Raw genomic sequence first — 11,150 nt, forward strand, 5'->3', positions numbered from 1 at the left:
ACATTGATGTAAGCTATGTGACTCAACGATACGCACGTGCATAAAGTGCTATGGGACAACTGCAACATACTGATGATATTTCGTGGCATTGACATGCATGGTCTCGCAAACATACATTGGACCTAGTATGCCGCTGACCACTCGTGGAATGAGTTCCGGAATATCTTTGCATGGGTAACCCAAGACCCACATAGTTTCCTCACGATTGGCTTGACTGATGGGCCATACAAGTATCACGTTATTATAAATCAATCAATTAAACACCTATGATAAATGTATACAATGGTATCAAACAGAGAAAAGCACCTGCAATGTCATAACAGAGTATGCTGACCGATGCCGCAGTGATGACCAGGATCTACTTAAACTTCGTGGATACCTAGATATCCATGAACACGACAGAGATATGTTTCCGTCCTGACAGGCCGAATGGGAAGACCTCACAGCGGATTTTAAACAAACATTTGCACCACTGATCAAAATCACGCGCAAAACCGCAGGACAAATGAAGAAACTAGTGGAAACAGCCACCACGATTATGTGAACCGAGGATGAACCGGGGCTGATTGTAAGGACAGCATGAGCCATCGATCAATTACCAGTGCATATTACGGGAATCCAACAAAGCCCGGATATTGTGAGCCAAGAAGAAGACGTTGAAGAAGCACGAGTGTCACCCAAGCACAGTTAAAAGATATCACGGCCTGAAATATTTATTAGTTAGGCCGCAAAGAGATTAACAAGGATGTAAAATTTTGGCACTTCTTTCAAGGCCAACTGACGTGATTACATAACGGAATCATATAAGAAATTTACAGACGACGTAGCATCATAAAATGAGGTTGCATCGATTTTTTAACAGTTACAAACCTCAACATCATATACCTCGGGACAATTCACTTGTTCATGCACGGGCTCACTCAAGATATCAGTGATGTATACAACGAAAGAAGTTCACACACCCATGATGAGTTGTGAGGCCTTCAAGTGTCACGTGGAATCCATTCTGTGATGCAGCATGTCGTTGCAAATTTAACCCCGAGCATCACATCGACGATTATAGTCTCATCAACGAAATGAGAATTTCATGTGGTTTTCCAACACTAATCATAGCGAGGCAATCCTCCACTCTCGAGATCACATAAGCGTCCTTGCGCTTTAATCGCAGCTGGCCTAATATTAAATTGCAGCCGTTTGGGCGCGCCCACGTGAATAACTGGAATGTTATTGGACTTCCCACGGATGCTAACGATATTGAATCAATCAACAATGAGATCCGAGGTAGGATTTCGTTAGTGAAAGGCAAAGGTGTTCATAGGTGTGCAGCAGCCGACCATCAACGTCGTCAAATCGATTGAATTTCTACAGTACGAAGTTGATATTGTTTGTCGCTTAAAACACTGCTGACATTCTAGATGACAAAGGTTAGATATTCTTGGGCTCGTCCCAAATGTGTCCCCGGGTAATCTGATCTTATTTACTGCAGCGGCACCAGTGTATCTTCCATTCAGCAATCCCCGGTTGACGAACCCTTTTTCCATCCTTATGGACCAAGACGGGCGTGCGGATAGACTCTGACGACACCAGTGTACTTTAGAGATAGACCTAATTAAATAAAATGACAATCGTGTAAGACCCGTAAGTGTTGTCAACGCGAGAAAACCCAGTTATGCAACAGATGACGGAAAATGCTTTGGCAATGTCCTCAGGGGATTGTTCACGGGAGATCCCAAATTTTCACGGCATGACTGCACACGCTGCACAGATCACTAAACAAGTTAAAATGCGAGTCTTTCATAGCACATAAAGCGTTACCGCGAATCATTTAAAAATCTGGAACGCAGGCGCTTCAATTTATTAGAGATTGACTATGACAGTTAAACGTCCATCACCAGCAGCAATACCAGCTCCAGGTATCAAAATTAATGAAGACAGTCAATAACGTATAGTCAATTTGGCAACTGCAGATATAGTAATGGGGAGCGGTAAAAAAAAAAAACAATAAAAAAATTTAAAAAAACAACAAGTCAGAGTTCATTTAAAACTTTCCAGAGACAAGTTATCCTCTACCACACCAATGATGTTGATACCAACGCAGGTGTAATGGTTTGAAGATGCCAAATGTCAACTGCGCTGAATAACTATTCATTTGTCAGCGACCGGTGCCTCCACGAGGAAACACGACGTCGGATTATTTCCATTCCTCTCAGATATCCCAACGTTGTTGGCAGCTGAGGCTTCCGTGGTTGTAAAAGCAGTTGCGTTACAGGCCATCGAAAATCCATCCGTTATGGCTGTAAAAATGCGATGGGAGGACACACGGTCTCAAGGACGTATAAAAAAAAAAAGGCCTTCGACTATCCACTTGGCCTCAAGAAGAGACTTGGGGTCAAGTCCTCAGCTGTGGCCTCACCGTTGATGGCAGCAGCACGTCCATTTACCAATTTTGATTTACTCGCGATCGATGGCAAAGTCAGTCTGACTTTTCAGGTGTGTCTTTATTCGGGATGAACTTGCGCTGTGGGAAATTGGAATCGTCAATCTGGATTTAACAACAGAACCTGGAAATCACTGCGTTGAAAATGCGGTTACGCCGAAACATCTTTTATATTTTGACTCGTACGGGCTTGCGCCGCCACGTGAAGTCGTTGATTATATTGTTACCAGCCAGGGTTCTTTACTTCACCGACTGGTGTCAAACCCTGGTGCGATTCTGCTAGAAGTCATAAATTTACCCCAAATTTTCCAAAGACTTCCATACAACTTCAGTTGTAAATTAGAAAGCCCGACAATCCGTTATATACATAAATTGCACTCTAATCAATGCAAGACCACAGGTCTCACAACGTGCCAAATCTATATCAACTGCTCATCTGCATGGTTTCTCTTCGTTAGGTTTCTGTACCGCCAGCAATTCACCCCGTAGAAACTATACAACTATCCCTTGACACAGAGAACTATTTTAACTACGCCACCTTAGGCCATTAAAACTATGGTTTCCAGACACATCTCGCCAGTATAATTGCATCACATTTGCCACCATGGCGACATGAGCGGTTTCTGCTGAGTCCTTTCTTATTTATTCCTTTGTGTAATTTACCGGTTTCCTACCGTAAATACTGCCACTGCAGTCACACCACCAATGTACACCACTAGATTTTAGTAGGGACTTTGTTATTCCAGGGAGAGTTATTCAGTTTTTACCTGAATTCACTACTATTGAACCAGGGTACCATGGAAACTCAATAACACTTCACTCACTGACGTTTGCTCCTAGTAATTGGCTTATTATTTCCGGCAAAAGAATATTTCCACTGCACCAAATTCCAATAATCAGACAAGTAATCACAAAAATCTAAGAATTCCTTAAAACGGGGCGCTATGACCAAATGCACATACTCCAGATTTTTTACAATATAATTGATGGTGAAAAGGGACAAGCACTGTTTTATTCAACGCTGCCGTTGCAAACTCGGATGGAAGGTCAATATGTGGTTATCTTGCTGAAATATTACATGCACTTATCCTTTACCAACACCACCCGTGCTTGTTGATTTTATATTGTCGCTTAGAAAGTATTCTTTACAATATAAGGAGTGCCAGTTGACATTTATGGACGCGAAATCTTTGCAACAGGACACGGCGTCGATGTGGATCCGACCAGAATTGTTATCAAAAAAGCGGATTTGATTGAGTTTACCAACCAGGTTGTTGTTGAGTTCGAAAGGCCAGCTTGTGATTTTCTAAGATCAAACTGGAAAACTACAAACGTTTAATGTGGACATTCAATATGTTTTGAAGTTGAAAAATGCCCTCGTGAGAAACCTGGACAAAATCCTGACAACCGCGTAATCAAATACTTAGGTGTGTCAACGGTCTCTATCCAAAAATGTCAACAATGCTGATGCTGTGGCGCTAACAACCATACCACAGACACCACACGTAGTAACTTCGTGGAGCCAGATTCAAGGAATATTAATCAGTGAAATACATTAGGAAACTGACGTCGAAAACTTATCATATTACCAACTTGTTTCCATCCTATTAAAAACGACTTTGATTGATCTAAGACCTAAATGTCACATCTTAAAGGTATGCGAGACTGGAAAATATTTATCATAACCGGAAGTAGAGGTACGTAAGGTCAAATGGTAATATTGATAAATAATCGGTGGCATCTAGATTCTTTTATCACTAATATCATGCATTAACGAACAATATCAATATCATTAGATGACGGAGATGAAATTCAGTTTTAAGTATTCAACATCTATCAGACGTGATGATGATGATGATAATGATGACTTTGCTGATGGAGCGTTCGACCAGCTGACCAGTGATGCTCAAGTCAATATCAATTATGTAACTAGGCCCTCATGTACGCTCAAATATAATCAAAGCATAAGCAAAATAGAAATCGACCGTTGGGACAACCAGCCTGATGTGTCACTACCAACTATAGGCCAGCCTGGAATCATACCACTAGCAAGCGATAACACCTGGCAAAAATAGACTTCACCGTCAGGCGTAAAATCGCCAACGACTGTATCTGCAACGATGAAGTAAAATTTACTGCCGAATCCACCCCAATTACATTCCCCATTGATTATATTAAACCAATAATGACTCAGTTAAGTAGAGAACAATCTAGACTGTTATTCAACAAGGATTCACCTGTCAGCGTAACAATTCTTTGACAAAAACGATCACTTAAGGCACAAGGCAAAGCCATACTCTATGTGTTTCTACATGAATATGGTGCCAAATCTCCGGGATGTACAATCACGAGAGACTGAAAAATCCACCCAGAAGATATTTTCTATGATTACATGACGGTTGTATCAATAAATAAAATGCTTGTTGATTGCAAGTGAGTGCACTTATTGCAGCTAATAAAGATCAGTATGTGGAGCAATTAGTCTCCACGATGACAATCGGTGAACTGCGATGGACCCTCAAAACAATTGATGCAAAAAACAACTGAAGCGGAACAACTGCGAGACAAATTCAGTAAAAACCACCTTACTCGTGAAACACAAATGAGTGTGTGCTATCGTGGATGCAATGTCTAGACACGCCGCGCCAACATCTATTGTTGCTGTTGTTGTTGTTGCCGTAGGGCTTAACGCTATTTTTCAGCACAAGATAGGCTATACATGGCGGCCAGTATTAATGTTGGAGGAAGAACCCGGGAAAACCCCGGAAAGAACCACCGACCCACGAGAAGCTACTGGCAAGCTTTCTCACATACCCACATTGGCTGAATCTGACATGTTAATAGTAACCCGTGTGACTAGTGTAACGCTGGTAAAATAATTTTGTTACTATTACATTAGTGAATACGTGTCTATACATAACTTCTCGCGGCGACACAAAGCAATCTGAACACAATTACCAAGCTGTATTCGATGGTCATCCACTGCTTATTTAAAAAAGGTATGATACTGGAGAGAGAGAGAGAGAGAGAGAGAGAGAGAGAGAGAGAGAGAGAGAGAGAGAGATTTGGATTTATAACGTAATTTTAAAAAATTTCAGTCATATGGAAGTTTATAGTGATGTCTAGCACTGGGGCATCATACCGCAGACATGTAGCATGGTGTCCCACCTAGTCACATTATCCTGACACCAGGCCGACCAGTCCCAACACTAACCTATTAATGCTGAGTGCCAAGCGAGGTAGTACTATTTTTGTAAGTATCTGGTATGACTCAGCCGGGAATCTAACCCACAACCTGCCACATCTGAGGTGGACGCTCTAACAACTAGGCCATCGGAGCGGTTGAGAGAGAGAGAGCGCGCATAACTGATAGCATTATGTATAAAAAAAAATATGATATCGAGAAGAGTTTAAAGTCCATAACTGATAGTCGCCAAAAAATAACGGATGGATTAAATGTTGAGGAATACAAAATATCAGCTGGAGTAAAAAATATCAAAATACAACAAAACATATTGTGATGCCATCACGTAAGCTCATAACATTTACAACTGTTTTAACAGGTCGGACGCTTTACTGCAAAATCATAAGCATTTTATGGAACAAAGATGATCAAAGGGAGGCAGAATGGTTGACAAAAGGATTTTAAATGAAGTTAATTTAATTAAAAAAACTGAAGAACTGAGCTAATAAGGTATCTGTATGATTTTTGTTTGGCTAACTCGCAAACCTTTGGGTGTATCGATTATGTAGTGGCCGGTAGGTGTACCATGTTGTGAAAGGCAGTTCACCAAATGATCGGTTTGTTCGTCACATGAGCGTTGATGCAAACGCATGATCTAGTACTAATATTAGTACCCCTACTCCTACCGCGTGGACCACAACAAATCAAGTTGAGGCTACGACATCGTAGCTAACGCATAATCTTGATACGTAATCATGTACTTGTGAACGTGTATGTCACATCAACAGAGTTTATGTCCCAATCGCGGTTCCCGCGAGTAGTATGTTAACATCGGTTTCTTTGGTGACTGATTCAGGGTCATATATATACGTGTTTTTTTTCTATGAGACCACATATGCTGATGATGATGTTTATACATTAACTCTCTTTTACTTTGTACTTTGCATCAAACTAGAACTTCGCAATATCACACCTTATATTTAAAATCATGAAATCTTTTCCAAGCAGAAGCTAAACTGAAGTACAAAATACTAAGAAAATCAGGGGCCTTAACTCCATACTCTTTGGCTGGAAAATGGTGAAAATCACTTTACTTGTCTTATTAATGTAAAACTTCATACAAAATTGAATTTCATTATATTTAATAATTTGAAAAGTTATTGTGTAGAAACAAAACAGAGTGCAAAGTTATAACTTAAATAAGACTAACTTTATTCAGTTTAGGCAGAAGAGGTGAAAATCAAACTCGACCTCTATATAAAGCTTCATGGCAAATTTGATTTCAGAATAAAAAGGCCTTCAAAAGCTATTGAGTGGAAATGAAATATGTGTTGGATGATGGAGGTGACATTACCTAATGGAACAGACAGATGTGACTATTCCTATATAGATATGGTCCTGGCCTAATGAAAATCAAACTTCAAGAGACTGTCACTCAATTGGCTGATAAGAATTGGTTGTGATTCACAATAAGTCCACCTTTAATCATTTATAATGCCAGATATTGAAGTCATCTCTTCTCTTTCAGTCTTTCAAACTACAGCATACTACATATGGTAAACAATATATTCTTATATGTTTGAATTACATCTTTATCATGGACTTTAACCTTGAATCTAAACTGAACTCCTGTCACATTCAATATATATATATATATATATATATATATATATATATATATATATATATATATATATATATATATATATATATATATATATATATATTCAAAGTTTAGTTTAATCAGTAATGTTGTTATAATTTTTTTATAGGAAAAAAGCTTATTCAAGGTATTCTTCAGAAATATCTACAAAATACAAAATTAAAACTCTTTCATACGGTACTGGCTTTTGTTATCATGATCACAAGTGATCACAGACAAAATATGAGTTAAGACCTTTGACATATGAGCTTGTTTGCAGAAAAACAATGAAATAAAAAATTCAAGCTTATTAGCAGTAGTACATTTAATTTACCTGTACTGGTATGTCATTGATGCATCTTTCCTGTCAAGTCCAATGTGAAAATTACATCCTCTAATTAGTGGAGGTCCAGTTCAAAATCAGTAACAATAATTAGGCACACCCATGCATTTTGGAAATTACTGTCCTTCTTTTTCATGGATTTCATTGGTAAAACATATCATTGGGCATTATAGATTTTCATAAATATATGTCTTTAGCCATTTTTTTCCATTCATACCAGTCCATTTTTGTATAGCAATTTACCTGTTACCTCTATATATTTTATCTTACTTCATTATTTATGTCCCTTTTTCTCATTTTAATGGGATTTTATTTTCTTCTCTACACTAGTAGTGTTACCATAATTGTATTGCCTTTGTGGGTACTGCTGTTAGAGTTAATATTATCTAAGAAAAGTTTGTTTCTGTATTTTGTTGATTTCACACATTTCTTTCAGCCTTTCATTGATTCCATAGCAATTTATCAAATACAGCCATATAATGGCTTCGTGGGACAATTACTCCACCTTTTTAGCTCCAAGTGGAGTTATCTGGTCAGAAATACGAGACATGCACTGCTTAAAAAAATGTGGCCTTGACCCCAAGGTCAAGAATTTGAGTAAGTATGTAACAAAGCAAATTCTCTGAGCTTCATAAATGATTCAATCCATATATGAAGAAAGGCCATCAAGGGTTTTAGAAAATGGAAGCAAATGAAGAAAAAAAAAGAATCAAATCCTTATTGCACAATTTCTTGATTTCATGGTCATTGACATAGGCAAACATGTTATTGTATAAATTGTCTAAGCAACATAATGATTAATGCCAAGAATGATTAAACATAATCAAGGGGTTTAGAAAAATATGAGCAAATGGAAAAAATAAATAAAGCTAAAATCTTAACAAAAGTTTTCTAAGACTAACCTTGACCTCAAAATAAAAGACATGAATGAGTGTGTTGCAGAACAAATTATCTAGTTTCATAATGATTGATCCCATGGATGCAGAAAGGCCATCAAGGAGATTAGGAAATATAAGCAATCGAGAAACTTGAACCAAAACTAAAAAATAATGCCAATGTGCCACCACAAAAATGACTTCTACGTTCAACTTTACATTAATATGAGCTCAGTAAAGTATACATATTTCATTCATCTACTTTGTCTTTTTGCAAAAAGATACAAGTGAAAAAAGTTTTTAAAAATGTATGAACTAGCACTGTATCCATAAAGCATGGTTGCCCCCTTCAAAATAATGCAATTAAAGGACAAAGTTCAAAATCAACACAGGTGTTAGCACCACAACATTTTCTTCAGAATGATCCAAAATCAAACCCAATCTAGGTCTTCTTAATTCAAAGCATCATACCAAAATTTTGATTTAAATCAATGGAGTCCTTCAAAACTGATTGAAGTGACAGTTCTAAGTCAAACAAGTGCCGCAATACTCGCAAAAATAATAAATATGGTAGATATTGAACGTGACCCAGGTTTTCTTATATCCCAAAAATAATTAGTCCATTAAGTCCTTAAAAAGTTATTGCGCAGAAATGAAATTTAAGAGCAAAGTTATTAGTGATACAAGGGCAATAAATCCATAAATTGTGAGAGCTCTTAAGCTCAGTCAAACTGAGCAAGATCACTTTATTAATATGCATGGATGTTGCTTATAATCAAACTCATTTTTGATAATGATGATGTAAGTTTACATGCCAAATCTGATCAGAAATATGGTCTCTAGTTCACTTTATTAATATTTAAAGTTGTCACTCATGTCCTCATTAATACATAAAGTTGTCACTCATATCCTCATTAATATGCAAAGCAGTCACTCACATTTTCATTAATATGTAAAGTTGTCACTCATATCCTCATTAATATGCAAAGAAGTCACTCATATCTTCATTAATGTCAAGTTGTCACTCATATCCTCATTAATATGTAAAGCTGTCACTCATATCCTCATCAATATGCAAAGCTGTCACTCATATATTCATTAATATGCAAAGTTGTTGCTCATATCCTCATTAATATGTAAAGCTGTCACTCATCCTCATTAATATGTAAAGCTGCCACTCATCCTCATTAATATGTAAAGCTGTAACTCATATCCTCATTAATATGCAAAGTTGTCACTCATATCCTCGATAATATGCAAAGCTGTCACTCATCCTCATTAATATGTAAAGCTGTCACTCATCCTCATTAATATGTAAAGCTGTCACTCATTATTAATATGAAAAGCTGTAACTCATATCCTCATTAATATGCAAAGTTGTCACTCATATCCTCGATAATATGCAAAGCTGTCATTCATATCCTCATTAATATGCAAAGCTGTCACTCATATCCTCATTAATATGCAAATCTGTCACTCATATCCTCATTAATATGCCAAGTGGTCACTCACATCCTCATTAATATGTAAAGATGTCACTCATATCCTCATTAATATGTAAAGCTGTCACTCAAATCAAACTCATCCAAGGTCTTTACAGTATAAACTTTAAAAATCTGGTAATAAAAAGATATTCATAAATTCAGTCAATCAGACACAAGAACACCTCATTAATGTTTACACATGTTGCTTTATCAAACTTACCCTAGATATTGACAATACAATCTTAAATGTAAAATCTGACCTCAATCAGAAAACAGCCTAGTATTAAGCTTAGACAGTCTGAATCAAGACCACATCAAGAATATTCATGGCTGTGTATCATATCTAGATCTTTATGGTGCAAGCCTACATACCAAATCTGACAAGAAATATAGCCTCTAGAGTGTTTACAAGCTCAGCCAATCAAATGCAAGATCTTTATGGTGCAAGCCTACATAACAAATCTGATAAGAAATATTGCCTCTAGAGTGTTTATAAGCTCAGCCAATCAAATGCAAGTTCATTTTATTAATAAGTGTGGATGTTACTTGTGATCAAACATAGCTGAGGTCCTGATGATATAAGCGCATGTGCCAAATCTGACCAGAAATGAAGCCTCCAGACTGTTTGCAAACACGTGTTGGCATATGGTTTTAAATGTGTTTTAACAGCACTTTGAACACATTGACTGTTATCATGCTGAGAAAATGGGGGCTAAGTGTCTTTCCAAAGGACACATTAAGGTAGCTGACCTGGGCTGGCCCTGGGTGGGTTTTAAACCTGTAACCCTTGGATACGGAGTCCAATACTCAATCAACTGAGCTACTGCAGCTCCCTCTAGTCAAATGGATAGATAGGCAATGGAAAAAAGCTCCATACCATAAGCATACATGTTATACTAGAAATGGTTATAGGGGCCCCGAGTGGCCGAGTGGTCTAAAGCGCTCACCGTTCCGGATCGCTGCCATCTCACCTGTCTGCGTGGGTTCGAGTCCAAGGCTCAGATAGCGTGGATACATGGGAAAGTCTGCCAGTAGCTTCTTGTGGGTTGGTGGCTCTTCCCTGGGTTTTCCAGGGCTCTTCCTCCACCAGTTATACTGGCCGCCATGTATAGCCTATCTTGTGCTGAAAAATGGCATTAAACCCTAGAACAACATGTGGTTATAAATCTTAATTCTTATTAATGT

The sequence above is a fragment of the Sinohyriopsis cumingii genome, chromosome 9, assembly GCF_028554795.1.
Source record: "Sinohyriopsis cumingii isolate HCF-2022 chromosome 9, ASM2855479v2, whole genome shotgun sequence".
In the NCBI taxonomy this organism is placed as follows: domain Eukaryota; kingdom Metazoa; phylum Mollusca; class Bivalvia; order Unionida; family Unionidae; genus Sinohyriopsis; species Sinohyriopsis cumingii.